This window comes from Podarcis vaucheri, assembly GCF_965113315.1.
Source record: "Podarcis vaucheri genome assembly, contig: SUPER_10_unloc_1, whole genome shotgun sequence".
NCBI lineage: Eukaryota > Metazoa > Chordata > Lepidosauria > Squamata > Lacertidae > Podarcis > Podarcis vaucheri.
The window spans coordinates 832,378-844,181 of NW_028118809.1; the positions used below are offsets into that span (position 1 = coordinate 832,378).

General features: G+C 45.5%; 1 long non-coding RNA gene across 1 annotated transcript; it reads right to left on the bottom strand.

Annotated features, from left to right (window-relative positions):
- Nucleotides 1-242: 242 nt before the first annotated feature.
- Nucleotides 243-4,595, bottom strand: LOC309542592. The gene is made up of 2 exons (XR_014224305.1): nt 4,121-4,595; nt 243-913 (listed from the first exon to the last, which is right to left on the bottom strand). It is a non-coding gene; the product is annotated as an uncharacterized lncRNA (long non-coding RNA).
- Nucleotides 4,596-11,804: the final 7,209 nt, after the last annotated feature.

Here is an 11,804-nt window from a genome sequence, read left to right on the forward strand (position 1 = left end):
AAAAAAAAGCACTGGCTTCCTAACAACTCCCTGCACCCTTAACAAATTGCAATTGCAGAATTATTATGCGAGGGGAAAGTGAGAACTGCTTAAAGAGTGATCATAGTGCTTTAAATGTATGTTGTGAATGTGGCTTCACCCTGCAATCCAATTAATGCCAACTCAGAAGTTGATCCTATTGAACTCAGTGGGACTTACTCCCAGGTAAGTATTGCAGCAAAATAGAAAAAGAGAAAAGTGTGTCTACATTTCTGGATTTTATTTAGCCGATGCCCATTCTCCAATATTCCTGCATCAAAGCCATGACCCCACAGCTCTTGCTTACAAGATATGTCTTGATTCATTCCATCTTTTCAAGCAGGGTGCTTCTCCCCACATCATCTGAAGCTTGCAGAAACGGTTGCCAGGCCAGTGCATGATGTGGGATTAACGCTATGCCCTGCAATTTAGCATCCTCCATTCTACGTGGTCCTGTCTGCCATTCCTGGAGACCTGATTGATCGCACGCTGCCTTTCCGAAGCCAGAATACAGGAAGCTTCTGTGAAGGCATGCCTGAAGTGCAAGAGAACAGCTCCCTAATCTTTCGGCTAAGCAGGAATCGCCGAGGGCTAACCTTCCTATTGTTTGAAGCTGCTGCTGTTAGCTTGACTTGGCAGCCGAAGGTCAGATGCAAACACCAGCGGAATCTGGAACTCACTCAGACTGCTCACGGAGCTGTAATGCTCATTCATGCTGATAGCATAGACCAAGCTGGCAAGGCACATGTCCCAACCCAAGTAGTCAATGCTAGCAGTGTGCAAAAGGACAGATTCACCAACTCAGCTGCTCTGCTGCCAGAGGGTTTCTCTTCTGGTCTGTTGATTTCACTGCTGCACCCTTTTCCCTGTCTCTCCACAATCTATATTGGGCAAACTTTTTAAAAAACAAACAGACATCAACTGCAGAGTACCAAATATTTTCTTTTCAATACAGTTGGTGTACGTGTGTGTCTGGGACACTGAGTCAAGGGCTGGGGCCCTTTCACAGGTCAACATAGCTGTCAACTTTTCCCTTTTCTTGCGAGGAATCCTATTCGGAATAAGGGAATTTCCCTTAAAAAAAGGAAAACGTTGGCAGCTATGCGGGGCAACTTGATGCGAACCAATCATTTAACAAAGTCGGTGGCTACAGAAAGGTTCGATTTCTTCCCCTCGTGGAGCTAGGCTCTTCATATTAAAAAAAAAGGGAAAGGTTTTTCAGTTAAGCTTGGTTGCTTATACAAAAGCACTCATCAAATTGCTTGCTACGAGAAGCTTCAATTTTGAGCAGGCGAACTCCATTTCTGCAATCCTGCACACTTCTATCAAACTCATCTCCTCCGACCTCCGGTTCCTAATGTGCCTCAAGCGTGTAAAGCCAGGTCATTAGCAGGAAAGAGAAAGGGAAAGCTTTTCAAATGTACTCATCTTGTGATACAAAACGTAGCTCGTTTAAAAATTCACTTTTCGGTCATTTTCTTGCCACTTATCGGAGGAATATATTGCATCTCTGGGGATAAAATGCTAGTCGTTCTATGAAAATAAGATTTCTATCCCTAAGTGATATCGGAACGAAAAGATTGCACACGGTCTGAGTGGAAGCATAGGTAATTGCAGTGATTATATAGATAATCCAATCTATTAATGTTTAGGACAGTTTGGCTAGGCCCTATTATTTGATAACATGAGTGATAGGGATGTGAATATAACAAAAGCCCTGCAGGGTCACAGACTTGCAATAGACATTGGAAGAGCCATACTTGACCGATGGTTCAACGAGACCAGCATGCAGCTTCCTACAGCATCTAACCCAGGGGTGACCAACTTGGTGTCTTTCAGATGCTGCTGGACTACAACTCCTATCGTGCCCTATCATGGCCATGCTGGCTGGGACTGATGAGAGCTGAAGTCCAACAAAATCAGTACTACATTGGTTTCTCTAACCAGAAGCCTCTGAGATGCTCACAAGCAGGACCTACAGTCCTCTCCAGGTGTTGCTCTCCAATAGCATGGTGCCTCTGAAGACACTTTGGCCCAGTATACCTGAAGGAGCGTCTCCACCCCCATCGTACAGCCCTGACACTGAGGTCCAGCTCCAATGGCCTTCTGGCAGTTCCCTCACTGTGAGAAGTGAGGTTACAGGGAACCAGGCAGAGGGCCTTCTCGGTAGTGGTGCCCACCCTGTGGAACACTCCCCCCATCAGATGACAAGGAAATAAACAACTATCTGACTTTTAGAAGACATCTGAAGGCAGCCCTGTTTAGGGAAGTTTTTTATGTTTGATGTTTTATCACGTTGTTGTTGTTGTTGATGATGATATTCTGTTGGGAGCCACCCAGAGTGATTGAGCAGAGAAAACCCAGCCAGATGAATGGGGTATAAATAATAAATTATTACAATTATTATTATTCATACAGTCACGATGAAGGAATGTGGGTGGCTTGCCAATCGGAAGGTCAGTGGTTCGAATGCATGTGACGGAGTGAGCTCCCGTTGCTCTGTCCCAGCTCAAATCCACGTGACGGAGTGAGCTCCCGTTGCTCCTGCCCACCTAGCAGTTTGAGAGCATGCCAGTGCAAGTAGATAAATAGGTACCACTATGGCAGGAAGGTAATCAGCGTTTCTATTTGCTCTGGCTTCCATCACAGTGTCCCGTTGCACCAGAAGCGTTTTAGTCATGCTGGCCACATGACCCGGAAAGCTGTCTGTGGACAAACACCAGCTCCCTCGGCCTGAAAGCAAGATGAGTGCCGCAACCCCATAGTCACCTTTGACTGGACTTAACTGACCAGGGGTCCTTTACCTTTTTTTTTTTTTACAGTCCTGATGACTAGGAACCATTGATAGATTTACATTCTCTAAAGCCATCCAAACTGCGTCTTCATGATGGACTCGATGACCCTTGTGGTCTCTTCCAACTCTATGATTCTATGATTCTATGAAAGTTGTTCAGTAAGAAAGGTAAAGGAAATAAGGAGATTTTGCTGACCACCAATTCTAGCAATATGAAAAGAAACAAGCACAAAGATGCATAGCAGCACTGTCAAAAGAGAAGGCATTTACATATGTGTTATGGATTAAATTTCAAATTTTTAGGTTAAAAAAGATCACCCCAGTCAACTGAGTAGTTAACACTTCAGAAGAAAATGAAATGTGCTTTGCATTTTGAAACAACAACTTAGACAGGGTTTCCCAAACTTGGGTCTCCAGCTGCTTTTGAACTACAATTCCCACCATCCTCACTAACCTCTGGTCCTGCTAGCTAGGGATGATGGGAGTTGTAGTCCAAAAACAGCTGGAAACTCAAGTTTGGGAAACCCTGACTTACAGCACGATCCAGGCCAGAGTTAAAAGCTGATCATATGCTCCAATTTTACCATGGGGCTGTGGTCAAAGCAGCCAGGTTTACTCTTGTGCCTACTCTCAAATTCAGTATGCACTCCCCCTGCCCCCAATATCCCAAATTCAGTTCTTTGTCCTGCTGCCATGCCTTAGTGTTCACATGTGCACTGTCGCAATTAATTCATACATGTGTACCAACAGTAAAAAGGGCACAGATGATCTATTTTATTTGCAACCAGCCAAGAGCATAAGGTTCTTATTGTGCCTATACAGTGGTATACCTCGAGTTAAGTACTTAATTCGTTCTGGAGGTCCGTTCTTAACCTGAAACTGTTCTTAACCTGAAGCACCACTTTAACTAACGGGGCATCCCGCTGCCACCACGGATGCCGGAGTACGATTTCTGTTCTCATCCTGAAGCAAAGTTCTTAACCCGAGGTAATATTTCTGGGTTAGCGGAGTCTGTAACCTGAAGCGTATGGAACCTGAAGCGTATGTCACCTGAGGTACCACTGTATACTGTTTGTCAGTTGGCAACCTTAACTGCGAGCAAACGTAGGCATTTCTCAGCCACGTGTAAGTCGAATCAGTATTGTTCTCGTACGTGTTTGCAAGGTCACTCAAGGATAATAATAACAACAAAAAAAGCTGCTTACTCTGCAGCTTGTGAAACTGGCATTTCTAAACCCACGTGGAACAAATGGAATCTCGTATTTAGCAGGTGTGATTGAAAAACAGGAGAGGAATGATGTTCTTAACCCGATTTGCTCCCTTCTGAAAGGGGTTCTTCAGGCAGGTAAAACGTTGTCTCCTCACATTTGATAACTGCCCGTCAAGGTCTATTTCTGTTCTCTCAGGTATGAATGATGACAAAAATAGCTTCCTCATCCAGTCGCAACGTTCCGGAATCCATTTAGCAATGACACTGAATGTTTGAGGTTCCATGATGCAAATTTTAAAGGTGTGTGTGTGTGTGTGTGTGTGTGTAGAGAGGATGGATTCTTTCTCACCTTTCATTTGAAAGCTTCACAGATCAGTTGAGCATTTGAGGCGACGGACAACCTCGGATCCTATCAACCTCAGACTGGCGATTACAATATGTTTTTTTGGAGTTAAGACAAGTTGAATGGGAACATGCACAAACACTTTGCACATTCATGTGAGGGAAATCCAAAACAGCAGTTTTCATACTTTATATCCACAAGGCCCACTTGAGAAGGCTGAAAGTTACTGAGGCCCACCAGTCAGAGATCAATCTTGGAGACGAGCCTGTGCTACGGGAGGTGGAGTTTGGCATAATCAGCTGTCAATGTCTGTCATCATTTCCTACCAAGATCAATTCCATCTTCGGAAATGGTTGTGTCTCGCCAGAGTGGTGCATGCTCTAGTTATCTCTCATTTGGACTACTGCAATGCGCTCTATGTGGGGTAACCTTTGAAGGTGACCCGGAAATCACAACTAATCCAGAATGTGGCAGCTAGACTGGTGACTGGGAGCGGCCGCCGAGACCACATAACACCGGTCTTGAAAGACCTACATTGGCTCCCAGTACGTTTCTGAGAACAATTCAAAGTGTTGGTGCTGACCTTTAAAGCCCTAAACAGCCTAAATGGCCTCGGTCCACTATACCTGAAGGAGAGTCTCCACCCCCATCGTTCTGCTCAAACACTGAGGTCCAGCTCCGAGGGCCTTCTGGCGGTTCCCTCGCTGCAAGAAGCCAAGTTACAGGGAACCAGGCAGAGGGCCTTCTCAGTAGTGGCACCCGCCCTGTGGAACGCCCTCCCATCAGATGTCAAAGAGAAAAACAACTACCAGACTTTTAGAATACATCTGAAGTCAGCCCTGTTTAGGGAAGCTTTTAATGTTTAATAGACTATTGTATTTTAGTATTCTGTTGGAAGCTGCCCACAGTGGCTGGGGAAACCCAGTCAGATGGGTGGGGTATAATTATTATTATTATTATTATTATTATTAATTTGTGACAGTGTCTTCCTTGTGGCCAAGAGTTACACAGCTCATATTTCTCTAACGAAAGGAATCTCTCTATGAAAGGATGACTTAATCTATCGGAGGCATGGTTCCATACATGGAGAAGCTCTGAGCATCTCAGGCTGCATACCGATGCAGTAATCTCCATTTGATGACACATATTGGATTGTGTTTTACACCCCTGACCTCAATGAGGAGAGTTGTTCTGCGCTCATTTAACAAAGTAATCCAAATACACGTCCATTCCGTATTAAGTCTCGTTGTTTTCAAGGATTAGGCCTGGTGCCTTACACTATCCCTCATAGAGTTTTGTTCTCTGTTTTCCAACCTCAAAGAAATTTGTGAGACTCCTATATGGGCAGCAAGCAAGTAGATACTCTGTTATTACATCACATAGAGTACAGTGGTACCTCGGGTTACAGGCGCTTCAGATTACAGCCTCTTCAGGTTACAGACTCCGCTAACCCAGAAATAGTACCTCGGGTTAAGAACTTTGCTTCAGGATGAGAACAGAAATTGTGCTCCAGCGGTGTGGCAGCAGCAGGAGGCCCCATTAGCTAAAGTGGTACCTCAGGTTAAGAACAGTTTCAGGTTAAGAACGGACCTCCGAAACGAATTAAGTTCTTAACCTGAGGTACCACTGTATTTCCCTGTCGACATAATTGTTCTTTCTCAAAGCACATTTTCTAGACTTTGTCCAAACTGCCTGTTAAAATTCCTGCAACTTTCCTACAGAGCTGAGTCTGCCTGATTCCCAGGGTAGGCTCCCCCCGCCTCCTGAAAATTCAACCGAAACTTTCTCTTTTTTAAAATTTTGCAATACTCATGCCCTCCCCGGTGGAGCCACCCTCTAATTGTATGTAGTAGACATGCCTCTACACACCTTTTTTAATTATCAGGTAAGGAAACCATGCAAAGGGTTGATCGCTAGCCAACTCCTCTGATAGGCTCCTGCACCCTCCAGTTTAGTAGTCATATCATGAAAACACAAAGGGAAATTAGATGACAGAAGGGAGCTTTTATTTTTGGTGGCTAAGAGCACAAGCCTCAAACTGGAAAATCCCCAATTCAAATCTCATCTCAGGTGCAAACTCTGCAGTTGGCCTCAGGCCAAACCACTTGTTCCCATTGGCAACCTGAGGAGAATAATAGTTTCCTAACAGGGCTGTTGCGTCAGGATCTGAGCATTACAGGGCAGTATGCACAGCTGACCCATGTAGGTGAATCGGTGAACTGCAGCTGGCAGCCTCAGTATGAGGGAAGAATCTTCCAGCACTGGACCAGGACAGTCCAAAGACATTTGACATGTGAGGTGAACAAGAAAATGGCGCCCTCTCAAACCAGGGAAGAAGGGGTGAATGATGATCTACATCAGGAGCATGTGGAAAATAAAGACCTACATTGGGAATAAGGTGTTGTTGATGGTAAAGTATGCAAACTTTTGAAAACTAAATAAACCAGGGCTGCCATACGTATGGAATTTCCCAGACATAGCCAGGATTCACTCGTCGAAAATGCCATTTGGGCAGTATTTTTGAAAGTCAGTTAAAATGCCTGGGAGAACTCATATTGGAAATGTTGTGTGTGTTTTTTTTTTTTTGGGGGGGGAGAATTTCCTTTAAAATATCTAAAAAAACTAAACTGAAATTAAAAAAGCAAACTAAACTACTGTATTTTTTGCTCTATAAGACGCACCAGACTACAAGACGCACCTAGTTTTTGGAGGAGGAAAACAAGGAAAAAAAATATCCTGAATCTCAGAAGCCAGAACAGCAAGAGGAATCGCTGCGCAGTGAAAGCAGCAATCCCTCTTGTTGTTCTGGCTTCTGGGATAGCTGCGCAGCCTGCATTCGCTCCATAAGACGCACACACATTTCCCCTTACTTTTTAGGAGGGAAAAAGTGAGTCTTATAGAGCAAAAAATACGGTAGCTAAAAAAGAACAACCCAACGCTCAACAACTTTGCCCAAAAATCTCAACCACTTTTGTGTCCGGGTTTTCACTTTTTGAAATATGGCAACCCTAAATAAATATTTCTTTTTTTAAAAAAAAAATATTAAAATCAAGGCTCAATGTATTTTTAAAAAAATAATCCAAGACATAAACATCAGGGAAGAAAAGGCTTAATTCACCAATATCTGCTGAAATTTGAAATGTTATTAGTAATCCCACCCACAACATGATTCAGATCGCTATTTGAAATGCCATGCATCTCCTCAACATTAGGATCCTGAAATGCAATGGGTTTCACAACCAGCTACATATCTTACAGCTTTGCTTCTTCTCTCCCCCCCCCAGCTCAACCCACAAGTGAGCGAGAAGATTCTGCCATTCACCAGTCACTCCTCACTTTGAAGGATGGCATTCTGAAAAGGAGACAGCACGTTTTTGTCCGATCCGACTGTGTGTTGTGTCAGGCAGTGGGATGTGATCAGATAGAGAAGAATGCCTGCATTGTCCGGCAAGACAAATGCGACTTCTTGGATGTTATTACTAGCCCCTGAAATTAATGACAATTATTGATTTTGTTCCTTCTGTACTTATTTGCAACAGTTAGAAGTGGATGAAAAATACTGTACAAAATAGGTTTGCTCCCAAAAGTTAGACCATTCCCCCATATATATATATATATATATATATATATATATATATATATATATGAAATCAGTCTAGACTGTCTGTGGCCCTCATTATCTATATAGGAAGGAACAAGGGTAGAAATCTGTCAGAATTTGCTGCCGCCTCCTTGACTCTGGAAAAAACTGACAGCTCAGAAACTGCCTTTCATTGACACACATGCACAAATCTGCTTTTGGACCTGAGAGCACCGGGCAATTATGGAGAGAAGGTTCCTTCCCACAGAATCAAGGACAACAGCAGTAAAATGTGATCCGATTTACATCCTGTAAGAGTCAGCGTGGTGTAGTGGTTAAGAGCGGTGGACTCATAATCTGGTGAACCGGGTTCGCTTCCCCGCTCCTCCACATGCAGCTGCTGGGTGACCTTGGGCTAGTCGCACTTCCCAGCACACATATCAAATTACAGTTCCCAGGATTCTTTTTTGGGGGAAGCGGGGATGTGCTTTCAATGTATGGCATGTATGCAGCCTTAAAAAATAGCAATAGAGCCCACTGCAAATGCATGCTCTGAGCCTCCAGTTTTTTTCCACCCCCATCATTCAACCCGGATACCGAGGTCCAGCTCCGAGAGCCTTCTGGTGGTTCCCTCACTGCGAGAAGTGAGGTTGCAGGGAACCAGGCAGAGGGCCTTCTTGGTAGTGGCACCTGGCCTGTGGAACACCCTCCCATCAGATGTCAAGGAAATAAACAACTATCTGACTTTTAGAAGACACCCGAAGGCAGCCCTGTATAGAGAAGTTTTTAATGTTTGATGTTTTATTGTGCTTTTAATATTCTGTTGGGAGGCACCCAGAATGGCTGGAGAAACCCAGCCAGATCCAGATGGGTGGGGTATAAATAAATTATTATTATTATTATTATTATTATTATTATTATTATTATTATTATTATTAAAAACTCAGGCCAGGCAATCTGAGACGGTGACCGGCCCAAGGTCACCCAGCGAGCTACGTGGCTGAGTGGGGATTCAAACCCTGGTCTCCCAGGTCCTAGTCCAACCCTCTAACCATTATGCCACACCAACAATATCATGCTAGGGCAGCATTCCCCAACTTGTGGCCCTCCCATTGTCTGCATGGACAATGTGATGATGGGAGGTGGCAATAGCTGGTTCAGAAGGCTGCCCTACGGTATTGTGGGAAATTAAGAGTGGTCAGATACAGCTGCAGATTATCAGTTATTTTATTGCATTTTTATGCTGCCTTTTCTGCAAAGAGCCTTGCCCAGTTCTCTTCTTCCTCATTCATCCCCTACAATGACCGGCTGAGAGGCCAGTAAGTAGGGATCTGAACCCTGGTTTCCTACAGGGTCCGGCTAACCAACCACTGCACCAAACTGGATGTCCCCATCTTCCCCAGCTGTTCTCCAGATGTCGGAAGAAGAGCGTGACTCAGAGACTCCTTGCCCAAGGCTGCCCCTCTAGAGATGCAATGTCTGGGTGGGTGTTCAGTATGTTGCAATGAACGTCCTGAAGCCTCCGGCCACTCCTGGCGAGTTCTGAGATAACGCCAAGGATATTATTTGCGACTGGTACAGTGCCGAAATGGATCACTGGGACTGGTCTAAAAATTATTGTCAGCAGGAAGAAGATTAATTTCATTTATGCCCTTTGTCATGTCTCGCTGACTTCCTGGCTCATCCCCACCCTCTACCCCAGCCTGTTATCTCCAGTGAACTGCCGCTGTCACTCTCAATTCACTTGCTGCTCAATTAAGTGTTATCTTGGGCATCTATCTATGCATCTTCTCCATATGACATCCAGCCACCTGTCCCTCCTCTCTAAGTCTAGCTGCGATCGTCACGGTTAGGATGCTGAGGAACAGAAAGCACGCAGATACTTCCATGAACGAATAATATTTCAACCTCAGAGTGTCGTTTATAAACAGAGCTGCTTTAAAAGCTGCCATGTGGTATGGTCTTCAAAAGTTGCCACAATATTTGCTAAACCACAGAGCCTAGGACTTGCTGATCAGAAGGTCGGCGGTTCGAATCCCAGCAACGGTGTGAGCTCCCGTTGCTCAATCCCTGCTCCTGCCAACCTAGCAGTTTGAAAGCACCTCAAAAGGCAAGTAGATAAATAGGTACCGCTCCAGCGGGAAGGTAAACGGCATTTTCGTGCGCTGCTCTGGTTTGACAGAAGCGGCTTAGTCATGCTGGCCACATGACCCGGAAGCTGTATGCCGGCTCACTTGGCCAATAAAGCGAGATGAGCACCGCAACCCCAGAGTCGGTCACAACTGGACCTAATGGTCAGGGGTCCCTTTACCTTTACCTACCTTGGGTTAAGTACTTAATTCGTTCCGGCGGTCCGTTCTTAACCTGAAACTGTTCTTAACCTGAAGCATCACTTTAGCTAATGGGGCCTCCTGCTGTTGCCGCGCCGCTGCTGCAAGATTTCTGTTCTCATCCTGAAGCAAAGTTTTAAACCCGAGGTACTATTTCTGGGTTAGCGGAATCTGTAACCTGAAGCGTATGTAAACTGAAGCGTATATAACACGAGGTACCACTGTAACAATAAAAAATTATAATATAGGAGGTTGCCAATCAGATTGGCAGCACTTTGGGTACTGCTCAGAATTAAGCCCCTGGAGAGATGCCTCGCTTCCTATTCAACACAGAGAAGTGGACTGGACTGTTTAAACATCACTTCAGCACTGGCGATGGGATAGAGTCCTCCATTGCATCTGAAGCAGCAAGCTAGTCTAGCGCTCCAGGTCAGATCTTGTGGCAAGCACAGTTCTGTGCACAACACGGGTGGCGCTGTGGTCTAAACCACTGAACCTCTTGGGCTTGCCGATTGGAAGGTTGGTGGTTCGAATCCACACAACGGGGTGAGTTCCCGTTGTTCTGTCCCAGCTTAGCAGTTTGAAAGCATGCCAGTGCAAGTAGATAAATAGGTACCACTGTGGCGGGAATGTAAACGGTGTTTCTGTGAGCTCTGGTTTCCGTCATGGTGTCCTGTTGTGCCAGAAGTGGTTTAGTCATGATGCTCCTATGTCTGTGGACAAAGGCTGGCTCCCTTGGCCTGAAAGCGAGATGAGCGCCACAACCCCATAGTCACCTTTGACTGGATTTAACTGCCCAGGGGTCCTTTACCTTTACCTTGTCTTCTAGCAGGAGCGACAGTCAGGGAGATACCACTGCGATAGAACTGCCAACCGGGGGCTCAGAATGCTTTCCCTCCATCTTGCAACCACTCCAATTAACATCTCAAGCATCTATGCTTCCACTATGTTCTCTAGCATACAACGAAGGACTAGTTCTATAAGGATCTAGAGCAGGGTGCCAGGAGAGTCCCAGAATCAGAACATCTATTCCTGTTGGGAGATTTCAGTGCCAGAGTTGGGAAAGATATGGCAGGAGTGCCAGCTTGGCCCTGTGACTGTGGGTGCCTGGGGCCCTTGGTGCCATGAAGCGTGCATGGCCCTGGCATCAAAATTTGTGGGTGCCCAGCCCCTTTAAGGGGGAATTTTGTGCTTGGGCACCCAGGGCCCCAGGAAGCTGGCACCTATGACACATGGGACAACTGCATGGGGCATTTTGGTATTGGCAGGATGAACAAGAACGGACAAAGGCTGCTGTCCCTCAGCAACTGCTGCTTGAGGCGGTTGCTTCACTGTGCCTAATGGCGGCACTGCTCCTGTACAATCATACCTTGGTTTTCAAACGGCTTAGTTCACGAACAACTTGGAACTCGAACACCGCAAACCCGGAAGTAGGTGTTCCGGTTTGGAAAGTTTGCCTCAGAAACTGAACGGCCAGTGTGGCTTCCACGGCTTCCAATTGGCTGCAGGATGCTCCTGCAGCCAATCGG